We start from the raw sequence: 23986 nt of genomic DNA on the forward strand, positions 1-23986 counted from the left end.
TGCGTAGGTCCACTTATACATGGATTTGGCTTTCTTTTTGAGTAAATTTACAGTAAGGTACTGTAAATATATTTTCCTTATAATTTTCTTAATATTTTCTGTTTTCTAGTTTATGTTATTATAAGAATACAACACACAAAATGTGTTAACCAACTGTTTATATATGGGTAAGGCTTCTTACACTCAGATTTTTGACTGCATGGGGATTGGCACCCCTAACCACTGTGTTGTTCAAGAGTCAATTGTATGGGGGAAATACATATGTGTTATGTAATCTGCTACATAATAATGTCAATTCAGGTATCTATCAGTTGTCAAATTCATTTGGAGGAGGGAAGCTCTTCAAACCATTGTTCTTAAGACTCTGAAATCTCTAAACACCATTTCCACATCAGTAGAAGTTCAAAAAATTATATGAATCCATACTCTTTTTGCTGGAAACATTTTTTTTTAATAAACCTGTGATTATATCTCACATCCAAGAAGGGTTTATGGTTTTCCAGATTTAAATTTTAGTGTCTATTAAATATTTCCTGCTATGTTTCTTTCAAATAGAAAAAAAAAATTATCAAGCCTCTGATTTTATTTATTTATTTATCTATTTATTTATTCATTTCAGTGTTTATTTACTTTTGGGAGACAGAGAGAGAGAGAGAGGGATAGAGCACACAAGCGGGGGGTGGGGCAGAGAGAGAGGGAGACACACAATCCAAGGCAGGCTCTAGGCTGTGAGTGCAGAGCCCAGCGTGGGCCTTGAAGTCACAGATTATTAGATCATGACCTGAGCCAAAGTCGGATGCTTGACTGACTGAGCCACCCAGGTGCTCCTTAGTCTGCTGCCTTTCGTGTTCTATTATTCTGAGGGACTTTCTACATTTTGATACATATTCAGTTATTCAAACATTAAAGTTCAGAGAGTGGAAGAGTTAATTTCAATAAAATATACTGTTTAAGGAGAGGAATCTTGAATCTTTTTTATGTGGGCCAGATAAAGTTTATTGGACTACAAGGCTTCTGTGTGAGTACACTGTGTATTTTAAGTCTTTCTAGGGTGGACCCCAAGAGTGCTCAGGAAATAGTAATCAAACCTTGAAGCCAGATTCCTTTGGATGGGTGTTTGGCATTTTCTTGAGGGTTTTTAATAGGCATATCTCCTGGTTATCTGTCTGATGTAACTCTCACCTACCCACAGATCACATCTATTCAGGGTTGAAGGTTTCCAGTTTTCTCCTAAATGTTTCAGCATACCATGGCTCCCCGAACTATTGATAGAAAACTATAATTTTGAGTCATCTCTGCCATGCCAATTACAAATTTTCAGACCAGGGCCCATAACAGTTTAATATCAGTGGAACAAGGTTGGGGAGGGAGCTGCTTCCTGATCCTTGAATTGAGAACCTCACATAGAGTGATCTAGCCTAGGGACAAAACGAAGACATTCAGCTGACAAGGAGAACTTTACGGAGATGTAAACATTGGGAAACCATTGTAAAGAGACTAAACAGGCTCAGTTTACCATCCTTCTGTGAATTCACAAGTCTTTTCTAAACTAAAGCAGTTCATAAATGGCCAAAGCCATCCAGGTCCTACCCAGATAGCCAAGGGAAGAGGATGAGACGGGCTGGAAAGAAAGACCTAGTGACCTACGTCTCACATATTCTGTTTTGGTCCTGGAAGCTAAGAGCACACACTCCCAGTAAGCCATAAGTGTTGTTTACTAAGAAACACATGGTAGGGGCACCTGGGTGGCTCAGTCGGTTAAGCGTCCGACTTCAGCTCAGGTCACGATCTCGCGGTCCGTGAGTTTGAGCCCCACGTCGGGCTCTGGGCTGATGGCTCAGAGCCTGGAGCCTGCTTCCCATTCTGTGTCTCCCTCTCTCTCTGTCCCTCAGACAGAGTGTCTCCCACTCATATTCTGTCTCTCTCTGTCTCAAAAATAAATAAATGTTAACAAAATTTTTTTAAAAAAGAAACACATGGTAAATTAAATAAAGGAGAAGGGAGGAATACATAATACATATTGGTTCTTTAATATATTAAAATCACAGATCTGGTTAAGTTGCTTTGAGAATTACCTGCGGTGAATGGGAACAGAGAGGGAAGAGAAGATATTGTGATCCTAACCAAGGGAGAGGAAGGATGAAGGTCTAATCATAAGGTAGGAAACTTCAAGAAGACCTTTGAAAGAGGCACTTAATATATAGATTTCAATGGGTTATAATGTTTTTTTCTAACAAAATATTAAGGATCTATCATTTTGTTGAGACTCTATCTTCTTTAAACTACTGATCACCTAGGAGCTAAGTTCTTCATAATTTGGCTTTGTCCAATGAATCCTTGTTCTGTTAAAGCAAAGTAATTTTATAGGTGTTAAGGCATTCTGCATGTCAAGCACATCACGCACATTACTATATAACTCTCATATCAACCTCAGCTGTTAGGAATCACTAAAACCCTTTATAGACAAGTAAATTGAGATTTAGGGAATAAGCTATAATACCTTGCCTAAAATCAGAATATACCTAAGAGGCCTTCCAGCCAATTACTTCTGTAAGTTCATTTATTAAAAATGAAATTTAGGGGCGCCTGGGTGGCGCAGTCGGTTAAGCGTCCGACTTCAGCCAGGTCACGATCTCGCAGTCCGTGAGTTCGAGCCCCGCGTCGGGCTCTGGGCTGATGGCTCAGAGCCTGGAGCCTGTTTCCGATTCTGTGTCTCCCTCTCTTTCTGCCCCTCCCCCGTTCATGCTCCGTCTCTCTCTGTCCCCAAAATAAATAAACGTTGAAAAAAAAAATTAAAAAAAAAAAATGAAATTTATACATGATGGCAGGTGTCTACTCCTTCTTCTTTGTGATATTTCCTTCATAAAAGCTAAGATTGTTTCCATCAGTCTGGAAGGACCTCTTTCAGGATTGAGTTTTTGCTGGAAACAAGAATGGCAACATCTGCTGGAGGGAGGTGTTTCAGCACCACACATCTGGGTCTGAGAAACTGACTCATTTGACTCAAGTTCTGCCTTCATTTCCTAGCAGAGGTTACAGGTACACATGCAAATGGAAAAATAATGGAGTCCGTGCTCTACTTATAATAAAGATTTATTATGGAAAGAGACAAGTTCTTTGAGACAAGATTTTGAAAGACCCGAAAGCTTCTAGAATTATCTTTGCAAAGAAATCCGTAGGACTCAGAAGCTGAAAAAGTCAGAGAAAGCAGTTTGCAGTGGTTGCCATAGTAGCAAAAGTAAGCCTGTCCTCCGGGAAGAACAGAGAATAGCTAGCTGCCCCCCAGGGAAGTAGATTTCAGGGCTCATTAAGAAGCCCCAGGTTACAGGAGATACCAAGCTCTGAAAAGACAAACAGCTGAAGAAGTGTCTGTCTGTAAGTGTGTTTATCACCAGAGGCGGCTTCGTCAGAGGGGTACAGATCAGCCAAAACAACAGGGCACCAGCGGATGCATTATTTTGAAGTCCAAACTACATTTTACTGTCGGCAGGAGGCAGTACGCTTTGAATGCCACAGGATGACAATAGCGAGAGATTACTGTCTTCACCTTGCTTAGGGAGAAATTTCACTCCATCGCATATATTTAAACCACAAACAGGAATCCATAAATGCCAAGGGTTTTATGTGTGGTGACTCAAATGTCACAATTTTAAATCTATTTTAGATTTAAAGCAATACCTCCTAATTCAGTATTCTGAAAATGATCCCCTCCTTATAGTCCTTTCAGACTTTTATAAATGTCAACCTTTCAAGATATTTTTTCAGAGCAAAGATCACAATCATTTAAGTACCTTTCCTGAAAGAAACGCTCGATCATTTTAGTTAACTATTTTCTAGACATTTTTCGTCTCATTATCCGCAAGTGGGCAGGACAAAGAGTGAAAGGTATGAGTGATTACTTTATCTCCTTTCTCCTCAACCTACTGAATTTTCTAGAATTGGGAACCGAGTGTTTATGGATGTTTCTTCTGCTTTTCTTTGGCATTTGGTGTTTTAGACCACACAATATTTCATATTGTTATGTAATCACTCTTCCCATATCTCTTGAAACAATTTATCTGAGTATTTCCTTTGTGAATGTTTATAATGTTTTCTTTACTTTTTAATAATGGTTTTTTAATTTTTTAATGCTTATTTTTGAGAGACAGAGAGAGAGAGACAAGAGTGTGAGCAGGGGAGGGGCAGAGAGAGAGGGAGACCCGGAATCCGAAGCAAGTTCCAGTCTGTGTGAGCTGTCAGCACAGAGCCTGACGTGGGGCTTGAACTCATGAACTGCAAAAGCGTGACCTGAGCCGAAGTTGGAGGCTTAACTAACTGAGCCACCCAGGCTCCCCTTTAATAATGTTTTAAGTAGAAAAATTTCTGAAGACTGGTATTATTGAAATGTATTTCTATAACCACATATTTAAAAGGATGTTTGTTTGGGTTTATCATTTTATGTCTGCAATTCTTTTCCTTAAAAACTAAAACCGTATTCCTTGTTTACTTGCATCCACTCTCACTGTTTTGGGCGGTGCCCTGATCCTTGTTCCTTTGTAGGCAATCTGCTGTAACTCACTGTAAGCTTTGTCCATTTCTCTAGGTCTTTGATGTTTTTAAATTTCACAGTAGCATTTACAGGTATAGGGGTTTTGTTTGTTTGTTCTTTTAACGTATCCTCTTTGGCCTCACGGGAGATCTGGTGAGCAAACTCTAGTACACACAGCCTTGGCTTTCCTAAAGGACTCACTCTGCTTACCAGGTGTCCCCATTAATCTGTGGGTTTCCATTATGTCTGGGATCTCCAACAAGAAGTCCTTTCTTAGGTAAGTGAGATGTGAGATTCAGTATAAACTCACCAGTTAGAAACACCTAATGCTGTGAAGATTTGTGCTGCTCAGAATACTTCTAACTGAACACTTTTTCTGCAGAGATGGTCTTTTGGCAGTTTTTTTATTCCATGCTTAAAACCTTGTGTTAGAGTGACATCACGTGGTAGTGTGAGGTTATGCAGGCAAGGCTTGTTAGCAAGATTATCTGTTCAATAAATAAGGTCGACTCCTCAGTGACTGGGAATACTTCTTCTAAGTTATTTCATACAAAATACCACATTCTTTTATTTTATCACTGTATAATAGAATTGAATCAGATGGTAATTCTCAGAATTTTAAAATACATGTTGTTGAAATAAGTATTCGGAGTAACAATCCCCCCCCCCCTTTTTTTCAAAGTTTTTATTTAATTCCGGGAAGTTAAGATATAGTGTCAGATTAGCTTCAGTTGTACAATTTAGTGACTCAGCATTTCCATACAATACCCGGTGCTCATCACAGCAAGTGCACTCCGGAATCCTCATCACCTGTTTCACCCATCCCCCCACCCACCTCCCCTCAGATTACCACCAGTTTGTTCTCTATAGTTAAGAGTCTGTTTCTTGGTTCACCTCTCCCTCTCCCTCTCTCCCTCTCCCTCTCTCCCTCTCCCCCTCTCTCCATCTCTCCCTCTCCCCCTCTCTCCCTCTCTCCTTCTCTCCCTCTCTCCTCTCTCCCTCTCTCCCTCTGTATCCGCCCCCCCCTTTCCCCTTTGCTCATTTGTTTTGCTTCTTAAATTGCACATATGAGTGAAAAGCTGTCCTAGCAAAAACAAAACTTCCTAGTGGATGTTATTTTTGAGAATTTTAAGCTTAAGCTTATTTAAAATTTAAATCCTAATCTTATAGTTTCCCACATTTTAAAAGAACTGTGACTTTTTATTTAATCATCAAAAGCAGTGATGATAAACTAAAATATTGAGCCAAGTAATAGCATCTGTAAAACAATAAGATCTCTCTTCGACCTAGAATGAATTAACTGGGCTAACATTAACTAACTATGAGCTAACATAAGACCTGTATGATTTAAACTGTGTATGTTTTTAGCATTGTGATCAAAACCATTATTAATGTATGTTTTACCAGGCATATCACTTAGCTTTGTGCCCTAAGGCTAGGAGTTCAGTCTTACAGAAACTTTTCTTGATGGCATGTTGCTAGTTATATGTGCACTGTGTCCTTCTTATACTTTTGTTTTGACTTAAATTTTATCCAATTGTTTATAGAATATCGAAGACCAAACTTGTACAAAACATCAAGTGTTTTAGGTTTGGTTCCTAGCAGAGCCTGAGGTGGGATTCCGTTTTGGCGATTTAGTGAGGGAGGGCTGTCCAGAGAGTGAACTGGGGGGCCTCGGAACAGGAGAAGGGAATCCAGACCAGCACGAATGTGGTCTTAGCTGGAGACTTGGTTCAGACTGATCCCAGAGGAAAGCTCTAGAGCAATGCCGTCCAGAAGAAATATAGTAAATACGTTGCATGCCACATATTTAGTTTTAAACTGTCTAGTAGCCACATTTAAAAAGGTAAAAAGAAACCGATGGTTTGCAACATTTTGTTTAAACCCAATACATCCAAAGTATTGTCATTTCAGCATATCAATATCCAACATTGATGAGATATCTTACATTCATTTTTCATACTAACTTGTCGAAATCCAATGCATAGCTCATTTCATCCGTTCAGTAACTGCTAGTCGCACTGTGTATTCAACAGCCAGTTCTAGAGCGTCAGTTGCACAAAAGTTGACCCTATCTTGTGCTAAAGGAGTCAAATTTTGTATTCCCATTTCAGTCAGTTATTGGCTCTAACATGCCCTTAGAGAGTTCGCAAGAGTAGCCCGGAAGGTGCAGTGGCTCCCATTTGGCTGGGGGTAATTCTCAAGAGAAGGTGTCATCTGTGAGTTTTGCTATCTGGGGGGTGGCTGCACCTGCCATAAAGAGGACCTAGGCATCCAACAAAGTATTCACCATAGTCCCTAGCACTGCTCACATACACTTGCTTCTCACGTCAAGTTCTTTCAGTGCAGGCTGTGACTCTCTAGGATTCTAGTTGTTTCCATTTTCTGGGATAACTGCAAGAGGACAGTAGAGGGGCCAGTGACAGCCTCTGCTGCAGAGTTGGCCCCAGTATTATAGCTTATACTCCAGGGGGTCAAGCCAGCTTTCGCAAACATTCATGGATGACCCAGTGAGATGCACCTTTCTTGAGTAGGCATGATTGAACCAGGGATTACATTTCTTCTTCACAAGAGACCCTAATGTCACTAAACAGAATCCACCTGCAACACAAGCCAGGAAATAGCAGAAATACGGGGTTCTAAGGGGAAGTAGGAATGAAGAGGTTTCGAATATGGTGAACTGAAGAGAATTGCACGACAAACAAGACTGGGAACAGGATTGCCAGAGTTGAAATGTCTCAACTTTTCAGGAAGGCAGGTATGTTCTATTTATGGCCATCCTGAAGAAAGAGAAAGAACCCCTATCCAGAATTTAGTCCACATGTTAAGAGTGATGACACCGTATACATGCAGAACAGATGGGAAAAGTTTACCACTCACATAACAAGGAGGCTCTGTAGTAGTTCCAAAAATGGCTTGAGAGAGCAGGGGAAGGAGACTGGCCAATGAGGGTAAGGCAAAGCAGCGGTTCCTACAGGTGGTTTGAAGGTCCCATTGGTGTCAAAGAACGGAGCATCTGGGCCTTCTTACCTGCTTTTCCAGGTATTGGGTAGGAGGTAAAGGGGGGAGGGGAGAGATTTAGAATGGCCAGCAATGAGAGCTCAAAGCTGGAGTCAGGCTATGTATTTGTTTGCTAGAACCTGCTACAACAAATGACCATAAACAAAGGGCTTAAAATGAAAGGAATGTATTGTCTCACAGTTCAGAGACTGGAAATCTAATATCAAGATGTCTGCAGGGTTGGTTTCTTCTGGAAGCTTTGAGGGAAAATCGGTTTCATGCTTCTTTCCTAGCTTCTGGTGATGGCTGGCAGTTCTTGGCACACTCCCCAGCTGACGGATGCCTCACTCCAATCTCTGCCTCTGCCCTCATAGGGTGTCCTGCCTGCATATCTGTCTCCTCTTGTAAGGACACCAGTCCTGTTGGATCAAAGATCCATCCTACTCTAGTATAACCTCCTCTTAACTTGAATTTCAATTACTTTTGCAAAGACTGTATTTCCTGGTAAGGTCACGTTCGTGGATATCAGGGATTAGAATTTAAGCTTGTTTTTTTGGACATACAATTTAACCCTCAACAGACCACTAAATTCCATATGCCACTCTTTGACAGAAGAGATTTGTGCCTGGATATCAGGTAAACATAACAGCAGAATTAACTTCTTGATGGCTAATTTCTCCTTACTGTTAAGTTTAAGCTAATCGGTCATGGACCACTGTCACAGATTGATGGGTGTTCTGGGAGGGCTGAAAGCAATAATATTCTCCATCTACTTTTCTTCCCTGAAAGCCATTGAGCTTCTCCTGAGATCTTTGGCATCACTAAGTATTGGTAATATGAACAAAATGTTGCCTACTCAGCTGCTTTAGGGGCTGCAGATTACTTTGCTTTCTAAATTCGCTGGGTGTTGGGACAGTGTAGTGATGATCTTTGGACTCTTTAGAAAAGAGACTGTAGGGTTAAGGATACTTACAACTGGTCTGTAATAGCTCCCATCGTTATTTCTAGAGATGCCTGGATGTCTGGCTTTGACTCTTGGCCAAGAGAAGGCTCGTAACATTGATAATGTGTGCTATTCAAATTCTGACCCTTAGGGCCAGTTTGTTTGCTTCTGATTTCCAACTAGCACAATGGTTTAGACAACCCGGTCTGACTATGTGATCAGAGGTACCTTAAAAATATCCCTCAGAACTTCTGCTTTGAGCTGCCCGGAAGCCTACAGTCAAACACACACCTTGGTGGTTCAGTCCAGAGATCGCGTCAGTTTGCCAACAAGTACCCTGGGGAGTTAGCACCTAGATGTCTTTCAAAGCCTCCCTGCTTTCCTGTACTCCATTGTCTTTCTCTTAACGAATCATATCCTTGTAAATAAGTGCGTTGTGTAAGTGAGCAGTGTGGAGTCATGTCTTTTCAGGTATCTGGTCTTTTGAAATCTTTGCAGAGGCTGATCGAAGACTTGAGATTGGCACAGCTTTTGAGGCCTGAAGGCGCTTTAGTGGTTTCAGGAAGCAATTCTCCAGCCTGCTTCTGCTGAAAGAACCTCAGATCTTCCCAATGAGTAAACATCTTGTTCTAGCTGAGACTGAGCAGAAAAAAAAAAAAAAAAAACTGGGGAGAAACAAAATTAATTTCTTTGAACTTCTGTAAGTACAAGACATTTTTATGGAGTTTTAATTGTTTTCGATTTCAAGTGTTTGACCTTGAAAACTTTTAGCATTTGCATTTAGTTCATCCTGGGAATCTTATTAATAAGAAACCGTCTTCAATATGTGGAGCAATGCTATATTGTAGGGCTTTTATTATGAGAGTACCTTTATGAAACTTATTATGGGAGTATCTTGTTGATGTCATTTAGTCTCCTTGAAGGTCTTCTGATATGCCCTGGTGAATTACTTACTGAACACAATCTGCATAGGAAATAGAATGGAAAAGTAATTTTCAGTCTTGGTGGAACACTCATCTTGGAGTTAGTATCTTCTTATGCCTGATTTCAGATCATTATAAAAGAAATTCAACACTAATATCTATTGGACTGTGAAGTTTTTGTAACACACCTGAAAATGGGCATTCCTCTCATGAGAGTTGGGTTTTATGTTCGTTCCTCTTAAATTTGGACCTTTTTTAGTGATTTTGTGTGTAAAGAGTAGAATGCAGCAGAAGTCAAGTCCCTAAATCTTGGGTCTGGGTCAGAAAAAGCTACGGAGCTTCCATCTGGTTCTCTCAGGACACTTGTTTTGGAGCCTTGAGCAACTATGTCAGAAGTCCACCCACACTGAGATGTCCAAGATATGAAGAAGCCCAGAGCATGTGGATTGGCCGTGTATAATGCTCCAGCCAAGGGCACCAGCTGAGGTCTGGTGCAACAGCTTCAACCTAGTATCAGTTACCGGACATGTTTGTGAAGACTCCTCCTCCAGACGATTGTCCACCTGTCTACCCCCGGCCATCACATTGAAGGCCCAGAGAAACTGAAGCAGAGACAGGACACTCACACTGCATCATTCTATAAAACTGAACAATTGTTGGTGTGTACTGTGTTTCAAAGGATTAGCAACTATAAGCAGCAAGTCAATCAGAAGTCTTAATGATGGAGCAGCAGCTGGCATTAGGTATACGACCTAAGGGCGCCTAGGGGCTCAGTCCGTTGAGCGTCTGACTTCAGCTCAGGTCACGATCTCAGTCTTGAGTTGGAGCCCCACGTCGGGCTCTGTGCTGACAGCTTCAAGCCTGGAGCCTGCTTCGGATTCTGTGACCCCCTCTCTCTCGGCCCCTCCCCTGCCCTCACTCTGTCTCTCTCTCTCTCTCAGAAATAAACAAACATTAAAAAAATGATGTACAACCTATTGAAAACTGAAGCAGGAAACTCTGATTGACATTTGGTTTCCTTCCTCCAGAAGAACAGTCAAAACCTGATTGACCATGGGGTTGGCCCTGTGGGTTAAGGGCATGAAAAGTTGAGCAAAGCTGGGGACAGACCTATCCTTCCCCGCTTCTGAGTCAGGAGGAGAGGTACCATCACCATTCTCAGATCTTCTATCTTTTCAGTGACTCCCTCAGAGGTGGGGAAGGAGTGATGTTCTTGTTGGAGATTTGAGAAGAAATGGGATATTTGTTGCAGCTCATATCCTCTGTTTTCCTCTTTGGAAGCCAGCCTGACCAGAGGCAGCACACATTTCCTGCTCCTTTGGCCATGGCCTACGCTTACGGGGCCAGGAGAGCACGTAGTGTTCTGGCTTCTTCTGCGACTAGGACTAAGTCTCCAGGTCACATAGCTTATCCCCTACTGCCCCCACTTCTGTGTGCTATCTCCCACACACAGAAGATGATGTTTTGTCCTCCAAAGGTCTTATTCCTGACTTAATTTTTATTTTGTTCAGAACTCAGGTAGGGGTGAGGAGTGGCACGTATTGGGCTTTCTTAAGATGCTAAGACAATTCCTCTGTGTATATCATACACTCAGTCATTTATGCTGTCATGTGAGCTACTAACACAGGACAGAGTAAACCTTTGATGTTTTTACTAACTTAGGGAAAATTAATATATATGTATTATATATATTTTTATGTATATCATATATATATCATATCACATATAAATATATCATACATATATCATATATAAATATATATCATAAATATATATATTTATGATGCGACATCTTGTCCTAATCCTTAGAAATGGAGTCCAGATGCTTGGAAACCAGTCTGTCAATATATTACTACCATACTAAGAGCTTCTTCAAAATAACTGAACTTTGTGTAATTTCCGGACCCATAGAGTCGCCTTACTTTAACTATTTGCGAATATAATTCACCACTTGAAGAAGTGATAAGACATTTAGAAATTACTAAAGAGATACTTTAAGTGTTTTCCTCTGAGAATCCTATTCTATTATAAAGAAGTTTCAAAGGGCTGTTGGATGATCTGTTTTGTTCTGTCTTTTCAGAAAACAATCTTACACAATGTGATATGCTTCTTTTCTAATCCAAACCATCCTGGGATTGCACAGAGGAATGACAAAGTCCCTGGTCATAAAATTTCTGAGGAACACTGATGCCTTTGGAACTAGCAATCACCCAATCTTCTTGTTCTTAAGAAAAATACAATCTTGAAACATTTACTTCTGTAGGCAGAAATTTCTTTCTGAAATTCTTTTTCTGAGTTTTTGGTTTTATACCCCAGTCTTGTGAACATTAGCCCTTAAATTAGCTGCTTGTTTTTTCTCTTCAGTCCCATAAAATCTACCATTACAATGGTAATGTAAATACCATTACAAGGTTTTCAATTGTTTTAAAAAGTCAATTATTGTTATGTTTGGTTCTGCCCTAAAGGTTAACCTTAAATAACTTATATCAGCTTTACTGAGGAATAACTGATATACTGAAAAGAAATGAACATATTTAATATGTACAATTTAATGAGTTTGGACATAGACAAATGCCCATGATACGAGCAACCATGATAAAAGGAAGAGATATGTCCATATCTCTCAGTTTCCCCTGCTCCACCATGTTTTGTTGTTGTTTTTAGTGTTAAGGACACTTCACATGAGATCTGCCCTCTTACGAATTTTGGAGGGCACAATAGTACACTGTCAACTATAGGCACTGTGTTGTACAGCAGATCTTTAGAGCTTATTCATCTTGCATAACTGAAACTATATCCATTGAACAGTTCCCCACTTCTCCCAGCCCCCGTCCCCTGGAAACTGCCATTCTATTCTCAGCTCCTATGAGTTTGACTATTTTCGATACCTCCTCGAAGTGGGATCATGCAGTATTTGTCCTTCTGTGGCTGGCTTATGTCATTTAGCATAATGTCCTCCAGATCCATCCTTGTTGACTGAACATTTTACTTAAATTTTATGTACTTCAGTCTGAAAATTGTCCTTGAATTGTCTTGTCTTTCGTAAGCTGTGCTAGCCTTCCCCCCCCACCCCCCCGCCAAAGCACAAGCAATTCTGAAGTGCCACATTATTGATATCAGTCAAGGGCCAGCAGTCTTCAAAGGGGGTAATTTGAGCGGTTTAAAGGGAAATTGCAAAGGTTTTGTCAAGGTATAATGGACCCAACAAGAGATAATGTGTGATTCAGGAACAAACCAATCACAGTGGAGTGGCATTCCCACTCACAGTTAGACGGAGGAAAGGGAGGGGTTACACAGGACCCAAAGGAAAGTAGCTTAGTGGAGGAGACTTCATGAAAGGAACTGTGGTCATCGGTGGAAGGTCACATAGCCAACACGTGCTGACTCCACCGCCAGGGGAAACTGGGGACATCAATGGTTTCTGGCTTCCCAGCTTCGACTCATGCTTCTTATTGAATGAACCCAACAGGAAGCCAGAGAGCAAGTGAGTTTGATGTAGACCATGAATGTCAGTTTCCTGAGACACGGAGCAGGTACAATGGAGACAGGGGAAGCGAGAGGGGGAAATGTCTAACACAATTATCAAAGATCCCAGGAGAAATATTCACTTTTCAACTTTCCAGATTTTCATTTTATTTGGTCTTTTACTCAGCAAATAACTACTGAGTGCCTAATGATGAGATAGGGGCTGTGAATCAGGAGGAAAAAGACAGTGTATGTGTTCAGGGATTCTATGATTTAGTGAGGGAGTTAGGATACGAAAAGGAAAATTATAATACAGGGAAATACACCTTAAAAAATAAACCTTTTTGTAAAAGCAGGTCCACCTCTACTGAGGTGCTCAGCACTGCTTTGGAGGAGTAGATGGAACATGAGGACAGGTTTTCTGGAGGATATGCCTGTGATGGAACCGGGAGGAACCGGGACTTCTCTGTGTGAAGGGTGTGGAGAATCATGCATGCAGTTGCTCAGAAACCTTAAGTAGCGTGGAGCTTTACAGGAATATTTTGGCAGAGACTGCTCTCTATTTCTTTACTAACAATTTTTGTCGCTGTCATGGTGCACCGTGTGCTGGAAACGCATGCATACACACATACACGCACATGCCTCCCAGGTTTACTTTCAGCTAAGTGGGTCCTTGATATCAGCCGAGACCGTTACAAGAGGTAGGCTCTGAAAGATTAGTGAGATAAGTCATGCATTCAACAGTAACCAGAAATAACAGATTCAATCACGGGAGAACTCTAGGTGTTGGAACTCTCAAATACAGAATATGAGAAATATAAGTACAAAATGTTTAAAGTAATAAAGGATACATTTAAAGCCATGGTTATACAGTGAGGGATTTGAACAGAAAATGTTGAAAACGAACATTCAAATGGAACTTCTATAATTGAAATTTAAATAGCCATTCATATAAAAACTCCGTGAACAGGTTGAATAGCAGATTAGACGCAGTTGGAAAAATGATCTGTGAACTCAGGGCTCAGAACCATGTACACATAATGGTAAGAAGATAAAAAAACCTGAGAGAGAGGCAAGGAGATAGGAAACATGTAGTAATGACTAACTGGAGTGCTAGAGGAATGGAGAAGAGAGAATTGTTAAAGAATTGCAGAGTATTTACAGAAAAATTAAAAAGAGAAATCCATAATCCAAAGAGCAGAATGTAATTTTTTATTGTGGGAAAATACATATATAATTAAATTCACCACTTCCACTGTTTTAAAGTGTACAATTCAAGTGGCATTGGATACATTTACCATGTTGTATTAGAGTAGTAAAACATCCTAATAAGGCTCTGAAAATGTCATTTTAAAGTTTGTATAAGATTTACAAGGAGGGGTGCCTGGGTAGCTCACTCGATTAAGTGTCTGACTCTGGACGTCGGCTTAGGTCATGATCTCACGGTTTAGGAGTTTGAGCCCTGCGTCAGACTCTATGCTGACAGTGCAGAGCCTGCTTGGGATTCTCTCTCTCCATCTCTCTCTGCCCCTCCCCTGCTCTCCCTCTCTCTGCCTCTCTCAAAAGAAATAAATAAACTTAAGAAAAAGATTTAGAAAGAATAATGTGATAGTAATATAGTTATATAATGTAAATAGTTGTTTACAGTCATTTAAAATTTTAAACCAAGAGCAAAATTAATGTTACATGTATTCAGGTTTATTCTCACAAAACACAATATTCTAACAAAGAGAAATTAATTACCATAAAAAAGATGCACAAGCATCTTTAAAATCATTATTCTAGTATATTGAATTGAGAATTCCATTTGAGATTCAAGTTATAATTATTATACTTGTCTATAATTTTAAGAATAAATAAAAATTAAAATGGTGGTACTTACTTACCTAATCACTTATTTTGGGAGACTGACATTTTTATGACTCTTTTTGTGGTTTGTCAATCATCAATATACAATTTAAACTATCAGGCTAATTTATTACAGCTGGTAACCACAATTGAGCGCGTTACAAATCCGTACTGTATTGGGCTTCTACAGTGATTTATATCTGAGGAGGAAGACTTTTTTTTTTTAAGGTTCATTTATTTATTCTGAGGAAGAGAGTGTGCGCATGCACAGGGGAGGGACAGTGAGAAGGAGAGAGAGAATCCTAAGCAGTCAGTGCAAAGCCCCATGCAGGGCTTGAACCCATGAACTGAGAGGTCATAATCTGAACCTAAACTAAAGTCAGACACTTAACTGACCAAGCCACCCAGGCGCCCTGAGAAGAAAAACTTTAAAGATTGAAATTGTTGATTTTCCATTGCATGATGGGGCAAAGGCCCCGTTTCCTGCTTAAAGGACTATTCTTAAACCAGCCAAGATGGATTTTATTATCACAGGGACAAGAGTTGCTCCCCTGATGGGAGCGTTCTCCAACGGCTATTCAGCTACAAAATTCACTTTTGGTCTCACCAAACTCATGCTCTCTTTCTGGAAAAGGACGAGCAGTTAGTGACTATCACTTAAGAAAACCTTCCTATACCTGAGCATTTACAATCATGGCATTATTGTCTGTCTCTTATCCAGAGTCATGAAACTGAATGTCTTCTTGGTCTCCCATTCTCTTTTGTTACTGATTACCTTCCTTTGGACACTGCCAACTTTTATAAATTATTTGGCAGGTGGCTACTAAATGAAAGTATGAATGAAAGAACTTGGCTAAAATAGCAAAAGCAAAAGTTCAATGAGGGGAGGTTTGGTGCTTTTATTAAATGCAAGGTAAATATGCTTAAATGATTTATTTTTCCTGCTTTAAAATGTCATGTTGTCTGTACTCTCAGAGTCCATGAATATAATTGTATATATTAACATTCATTTCTGGCTTAATGTAATTAATATTCATTATATTAATAATATGCAATGAACATATGAGACACAGTGTTATTATTCCCGGTAGCTTTCAAGCTTAAGGGGGAAATGTGCCTAAAGAATTCATTAGAATCGCCATAACATGCAATAGAGGTGATTAGAGAGGCATAATTTTAATTGGGATAAAGAGAAATTAGGTAAAATTTAAAGATGGACTTGATAAGTATGTTTTTCATACACACAGAGGGGATGAAAGGTATAGTCGAGTGGGGGGAGAAGAACCAAGGACAAAGGTGTGCGAAGTTTGATGTGTGTTAATATCAAATAGAGAATAACGTACACTAGGGAAACTGTAAGTTAGAAATGAGGATGAGTCAAGGGTAAGTAAGTTCACTGAGGAAAGAATATGTGTTCCCATTGGGAAATTAAGTAATTAAGTGTCTTTACAGCATAAGGAATTGGAAGAGGGTGGTGAGAGCTGTCACTAAAACCAACATTACGTGAGATGTTGAGGACGTTGGACTTGACTTGATAAATAATGGAGAACCACTGAAGGTTTTTAAGCAAGAGAATAACCGGTAAGGCTTACATTATCACTAGATTGCTGTGGGGCAGTATGTACATGAATTTATTGGGGTTAGTACCAGAGTGAATTCAGTACCCGATATGGGAAAAAATGAAGTTGAGTTCTTACCTCACATCTTAAAAAAATTCCAGGTAGATTACAGGTATTCATAAATAAGCCAAACTTCAAACAAACAAACAGACAAAACCAACCAAACAAACAAAAATAAACTAAAACTAAGATTCTTTTAGATGTTGTATCTGTACAGAAGGGTAGGATTTCTTAAACAAGACATAAAAATCTCCAATCAAAAAGAAAATATTGATAAATGTATTCCACATTTTCAATAATTAAAAAGTTGACAGCACCCTGTACTAGTCAACTCAGTAGTGACTTAAACAAGCATTTTGTTTTCACAGTTCTAGAGGGTGGGAAGTACAACATAAAGGTGCAGGCTGATTCAGTTCCCCAATGAGGGCTCTCTTTCTGGCTTGCAGATGGCCACCTTCTCCCCATCTTCTTACAGTTCAGAGAGACAGCAAGCAAGTTCCTGGTGTCTTTCTTCTAAGGGCACGAATCCCATCATAAGGGTCCCACCTAATGATTTCATCTAAATCTAATGACTTCCCAAAGGCTCCATTTCCAAATGTTATTATACTGAGGGTTAGGGCTTCCATATATGGTTTTTGGGGGAATGCAATTGAGTCCATAGCACATCCTGTTTTCTATTTTTTGCCTCTCACTCTCTCTGTCCCTACACTTGCTCCTGAAATCATCCCCCGATAACCTAACTGCCCCCAAACTTTTGTCTCAGACTCTGTTTTTAACAGGAACCCAGACTAAGGAGTTGGCATTGGAAATCAGACTGAGGATGGGATTGAGGATCTCACTGGCCAATAGGCAAGAAGACTGTGGCGAGTGGTAAGTGAAACCTGTGAGTCAATCAGAGGCAAGTTCTGTTCTGGGAACTGACAGGAGTTATGGCAGCGGTGCTGCAGGGCTGAGACCAAGAACTGAGGCTGGAGAAGTAGAATGGGGTTAGATTATGCTGGTCCTTGCAGGACATCTGGAACAGTTTGGTCTTTCTCCTAAAACAAACGGGAAAGCAGTGACATATTTTAAGCTGTGGAAACAATGTGGTCATATTCGCATTGAACATATCAGCATGATGGACAGACTAGACAGGGGGGGTAGATGGTTATGAATAGGTGTTGGACAATGAGTGTAGAGGCTATTGCACTAGTACAGGTGAGAGCGGGTGAGAGTTTGGACTAGGAGATTGAAAGCAAAGTCCATAGGAACCTTTCCTAGAATTTTAAACAGAACATTTCTGCATTTAATGGAGGATTTGACCAGTTGACTATAGTGGCATCTCTGAATACTCCTTTGAATAACTGTCTGATAATTTCACCAAAAGAAAAAAAAAAGTCTTGTTAAAACTCATGATTTCCTCAATTTTCTTTACTTTTCAATCTATTCGGTACAATACAAGGAAAACAATTCGCATATTTTCCCATTCCAAACAGTAGCTGTATGTTTAACAGGCAACTCAATGGCATCAACACTAAACCAGCTGGGGGTCAGCCAATGTAGGCCAGTCTAGGCTAAGCTGTTCTGTGGTTTCTGCTTCAATATGCGGGTCTAGCTGGGCTCAGACTCCCTCTGGGGCGGGGCTCAGGTACGATCCAGGAGGAATTCTGAGGTGTAAGCTCCAGCTGTAACAGCTATCTAGGGAAAGCCCTTTCCATGGCAATGCCAGAAGCTCAAGGGAAGTAGCTCATATATCTGAGACTTAAAACTGTCAAAGTGCTGCTTCTCCACATATTCCACTGGGCAAAGCGAGTTGCATAGTGAAGACCAGTCCAAGGAGATTGGGGGAAATGTACTCCACCTCCACGAAGCCAGCACAGGGTTGGGGAAGCATACTCCTACTTCAGAAGAGGGGAGAATTGTGGCTAATAATTAAACCTGTTGTCAAAGCTAAACTAGATCATATTCTCCCCAACCAAATCTGGAAGCTTTTTGACAATTCCTTTCACCCCAGTCCTTCCCCAACTACTGAGTCAGAAGTAGTTCCTTTGTGTCTACATTGCTCTTAAAGGGACGGTTGATATATATATATATTTTTTTACAAGGAAGTCTATGTCATTTTGTAAGGCTTTTCTCAAGTGCAAAATTGTAGTGACATTTGGGAAACCAAATAAATTTTGATTCATAAGGCCCAGGCTTTGTAGAAAGCAGAAAGGATTTTCTGTAATTTTTAAAAGTCCAGTTTTAAAATTATGAGCCAAGCCCAGAGTATTGAACGTAGTTTTATACTACCAAAGGAAAAATATTTGATATTATAAAATACTTATTGCTTTACCATGAATGAAAGAAAAAGTTGAGTCAGTAGGTTAGAAGGGATGGTTCTGAAGGGACCTAACCGGTGTCAGTGCTGGTAGGTTAAGAAAGTTAAGTGGGGAAGTGATAGATTGGGAGGATTCATAGATCGGATTTAATGCCTGACCTTTCAGATTTGTGCCAAGAGGAAAAACATAAAATCTGTTTAAATTATCAATGCCTAAGGGATGGTGTTTTGTCAAATGGGCCTGAAGTTAGCCTTGTAGAATTTGATATACTCCAGGGTGGAGTGGTCAAAGTAGACAAGAGTGCCCAAGCATTCTAAAGGGGAGAAATCTTTAGAAGACACCTTGAGTCAGAATGAGAAAAGGTAGAATGTATGACAAGTGAGGATGGGACTAATGATACCTGTAGCAGGTGCCACTTCTAAATGCCTAAAATCATCCAGGATGTGGAATGTCAGGGTACAAGATAGTGATGACTAGAGAGGGCTCAAGGGTGAGGTGTTCACCTTCCCATTCAGATGAATGCAAGTCACATGCCCTTGATGACTGGCTCTTTACCTCTGAACCCTGGGAGATAACTCCTATTTAAAAAAAGGAAAAGAGAAGGAGGTTTGAAGAAATCTTGAATACATTTTTTAACGGTTGTGTCACATGGGGCGAGCTTGAAAAACAGGGGTGATGGTAGTGCTTTCTCTGCAGAGTGATGAGGTGTTATCAGGGGAGCTCTGCAGACAGGTGGCTGCGAACACATCTACCAACAGAATACATTTTCAATCTAAAAGTGACTGTTACCTTAAATTGCAAAAAATCAGAGCCTTCTGCCCTCAGTGAAAATAAGGGTCAAAATTGAGGTCACCTAGAAGTTGAACTGATTCATCAAAACGACGGAAATTTGCATTTTTGCACGTATGAGTTATTAGTCTGAAATATAAACACACACATATCATTTTGAAATAAGAACTCTCAAGATGCTTCATTCTTAAATGTCTGGTTAGAGTCTCTTAAGGTAAATTGGTCTCTTCTGTTTTGTAATGTTGTAGAATTGTTGTTTCACCTGCAGTTGTTTTGATATTTATTGTTCCAGTTCTACATATATGAAAGGTTAGAGATTAAGTAAAAAAACACAATCCAATGTAATGAGCAGAATAAAATTCTTCTCTGCTGATTTTGGCCAAAGATCCAAGAGTTCTTGACTGCAAATTTGAACGCACCGGCCAATCAAAGTCACAGACCACCAGAGCCTTGTACACAATCTAGTACCATTCAAGAGAATGAAGACTTGTTCACTCAAATGGATTTATTTTACTATTTTTTGTTGCCAGCAAAAGGTGAAATGGAAAGTTTGAAATATGCCTGAAAATCTGGTCAGCATCAGCAGCCAAACCAGATAATTAGGACAAAGCCATACTCAGCACCATATTCTTAGAATTTGTAGAGTACAAATTATCTGCAGCTGTGAATAACTTCTAATATTTAAGAAATGGGTAAAAATTTTACTTTTTGACCCGAACTCTCTGGCTTGGCTCTCTCCATAGGCATTATGGCCAACTTTCCATTTTGCTTTGTACTTTACAGGCGTGGGCAAAATCTGGACAGTTAAGAAGCTGAGTAATTTTTTCTTAATTTGGTAAAATAAAGCAAAACTACTTAGCAGGTCATTTATTATTCATTGCTATATACTATCTCTTGATAAATGGTTTAAATAATCAAAGTATTAATTTTATGTTTATTTATAAATTGAGATTTAGAAATAATTTGTCTAGTCCAAGGAAAGAAGGAATGTTAACACTGGAGTATAGCCAGATTTTTCTTGGTCATTATAAACAAACTAATTAAAAGAATAGGTTTAATATTTTTGGGGGGAGAACTAGCTGGTACACATTCCTGGAGAGTTCGATAGTTTTACAGAAAAATTTCTGAAGAAAGGAATACAAAGGAGATGCAAAATACATTAACATTTTTTCAATAGAGAAAGAGAGCGAACTGGTATGAGTCTGGAAAAGGGAGTTAAAGCTTTTTGGTAAGTGGGAAAGGGCAATTGGACATTACAGACTTCTGATTCCTGGGATATGGACCATGAAAGGTGGAATCTAAAAGAAAAATTGCAAAGTGAAGGAAAGGACTGAATGAATATCAGCACGTGCTCAAAGAATATGTCATTAGCTATAAGAGCTTCTTCCAAAGTAATATATTTTTGTTTTTGGAAGTAATCTCTTCATAACTAGAAAAAAAAAGCCAAAACAAATGAATCAGATTGAGTTTCTCCCTTAAAATTTTGAGCCTGGTCCTTGCTTTCAGTGTTAGAGGATATGTACAGCTGTAAATAATTTACACTCCAAAAGTTACAAGAATGAGACTGAGTGAAATACGAGTAATTCTGGAGAGGAGCCAGTGAGAAAGGGAAGGTTAATTCGATACGTCCTACAGTATCCAAGAAGTTAGTTTGCTTAATATGTGGTGAAGAGCAGATAAAATTTATCCAAAATAAGTTTTTAAAGTTAATCTACTGTATTCTAATTTTGTCCATAATACTTTCATATAAATATGTCTACCGAACCTGTAGAAAGTTAAGTGACTAAAAACCTTTGCTATATAGCATCCTAATATAAATTTATCTTAATATTAGATTCATATATAAGTATGATTTTTCAGCAGCTCTGCTTAAAAGAATCTTATTTCTTAAACTTGAATACGATTTTCACTAATAAAACTATATTTTCTAGTATATAAAAATGCAAAGTATATTATTTATTGGCTATGATAAAGGGTGAAGATTTCAAAATATGTAAAAACTTTTTTTCACTTTAAAGATAGTTGTCAGAAATATAAGCATGTTTGATGTTGACTGATTAAGATATTTGAGTGGAAAACTAAGATGGCATGACTGATTTTCACATTAGCACATGGTTAGTTTTGACTAAAGATTATCTTCTCCAAACATCCATTCCTTTCTTTGAACAATAAAAACAATAATAATACCACAATTATTCTAGGGAATACTATATCTACCAATTTAGGCATGAATTTTGCTTGTGATTGAAATTTTGCTTGTGTTTAAGGGAAAAACCATGTTTGCAAAAATGAGCACCTTCTATAAATGGTACTGACTATTCGTTAAAGGACCAAGTAGAGTTGGCCATTAATATTAGTTTGAAAATCTGATAAAAAAAAAAGGGGGAACATTGAAACACAATACAATTTAAAATTAAGCAAGTATTCACTAACATCTTCCAGTAGGCAACATCGAAGTAATTATTTTTATTAATGCTTAAATTGTTCCATTTTTTAATTCTAGTTCCTTTGAGTAGAAAATTGATGCCATTATTCCTAGGCTCTTTCATTTAACAAAGTTAAGATGAATGTATATATTTATTGTGGTGACTGGCTCTTGATTTTGGCTCAGGTCATTATCTCAGACACCTGCTGTGCTGATCTAGAGCCTGCTTAGAATTCTCTCTCTCTCTCTCTCTCTCTCTCTCTCTCTCTCTCTCTCAAAATACATAAGTAAATATGTGTATATATTTATGCATAAAACCATAAATAAATACACATAAACCATATATAGTTTTATAAAATACATAGTTTTATATATAGTCCTTTTTTTTTTTTCATTTTTTTTTAACATTTACTTATTTCTGAGAGACAGAGTGCAAGCTGGGGAGGAGCGGAGAAAGAGACACACACAGAATCCGAAGCAGCTCCAGGCTCTGAGCTGTCAGCACAGAGACTGACGCGGGGCTCAAACTCACGAACCGTGAGATCATGACCTGAGCCGAAGTCGGAAGGCGAACAGACTTTTTATATGACTTTTATATGACTGTATATTTAATTGTAGTCAGACACTCAACTGACTGAGCCACTTGGGGGCCCCTATCCCTTTTTTTTTTAATACTATATTGTAGATATCACTTTATGGTCATGTATAGAAACATCTTCATTCTTTTTTATAACTGGACAGCATTTTATTGTGTTAATATGCTACTACTTGTTTGTATAAAATACAGAACAAATTCTCACTGATACTTTCATTAACAATGAGACTGAGGATTTCTACTAAACCTCTTCTATCTCCAATCTGTGTCTGTTTTCACCCATGTTGCAAATCCTGGTTCTTGAAGATCTGAGAAATGTAACATTAGCATATCACAAATCACGTAATTTCTCATTTGCTTTACCTGCAATATGCACACAACAGTCTGAGAATAACAATACCAATACTTCCACCAAGAAGATGATTACTGAAAATAATTTAAATTTGTTCGCAGGTTTTTTTGGTCAAATTATCACAATTCAGATAACCTGAAATTATCAATCACTGTGTGGATGTACTAACTGGATATACAGGTAAGTTCATTTGTTTCCTTTTATTTTGGAGTTTTAGAGATTGTTTTTCAATTTATTTCTACATGGCCCCAAAGTTGAATATACTCAACAAGATATACTGAAAGGGTATCTTTAACTTCTGTCCTGTTCTCTCCACCCAATAACCCCGTTAGTTGTCACTTAAAATTTTATAGTTTGTCCATTTGTTTTTAATATGTCATATATAAAATGTATTGTATGTATAAGTATAGTTGACCCACGGTGTCACATTAGTCTCAAGTGGACAACACAGTGATCTGAGAATTCTCTCTGTTTTTCTGTGCTCACACAAGTGTGGCTACTATCTGTCACCGTACAATCTTGTAATACCATTGATAATATCCTCTATGGTGTACCTTTTATCCTTTTGTGTTTTTGTGAGTGTGTTTGTAATTTTTTTAAAATATTCATTTATTTATTGGGAGAGCGCAAACAGGGGAGAAGAGGAGAGGGGGGGACAGAGGATCTGAGGTGGGCTCTACGCTGACAGGCTGACAGCACAGAGCCCAATGTGGGGTCAGACTCATGAACTGCGAGATCATGACCCGAGTCGAAGTCGAACACTCAACTGACTGAGCCACTCGGGGGCCCCCTCCACCCCCCTTTTTTTGATAGTATATTCCAGACATCATTTTGTAGTCCTGTATGGAAACATCTTCGTTCTTTTTTATAACTGGACATTATTTGTTGTGTTAATATGGTACTACTTATTTATCCCTTCTAATATTGACAAATATTTGTGCTGTGTCCAATCTATGTTTTTTAGCTATTCTTGGAATTTACAGTATTGTGTAGATGTCCTTTTCTATATTAACCAGCTTGTCTTTGGAATATATTTCTACAGGGGGTATTGCTGTTGCATGAAAAGCTGAAAGGTATATTTAATTGTGCTAAATAGTGCCGATATTTTTATGATTTTCGAGCATTTTGTATTTTTCTTTAGAATTAGATCTAGATATGATCCATACATTGCATTTGGTTGAAATGAATTTAAGTGTCTT

The 23986-nt window shown here is 38.9% G+C and overlaps 1 protein-coding gene across 3 annotated transcripts in view; it reads left to right on the forward strand.

Annotated features, from left to right (window-relative positions):
• The window catches only part of CCDC102B (coiled-coil domain containing 102B), a 202801-nt gene that overhangs the window by 21847 nt on the left and 156968 nt on the right, over positions 1 to 23986 (forward strand). For all 3 annotated transcript variants that reach the window (XM_045458885.1, XM_045458881.1, XM_045458882.1), the window contains exons 3-5: positions 8970 to 10137; positions 17090 to 17196; positions 22889 to 22967. The gene's annotated coding sequence lies outside the window, so the exon portion shown is untranslated. The remainder of the gene's footprint in view (positions 1 to 8969; positions 10138 to 17089; positions 17197 to 22888; positions 22968 to 23986) is intronic.

The sequence above is a fragment of the Leopardus geoffroyi genome, chromosome D3, assembly GCF_018350155.1.
Source record: "Leopardus geoffroyi isolate Oge1 chromosome D3, O.geoffroyi_Oge1_pat1.0, whole genome shotgun sequence".
Classification (NCBI taxonomy): domain Eukaryota; kingdom Metazoa; phylum Chordata; class Mammalia; order Carnivora; family Felidae; genus Leopardus; species Leopardus geoffroyi.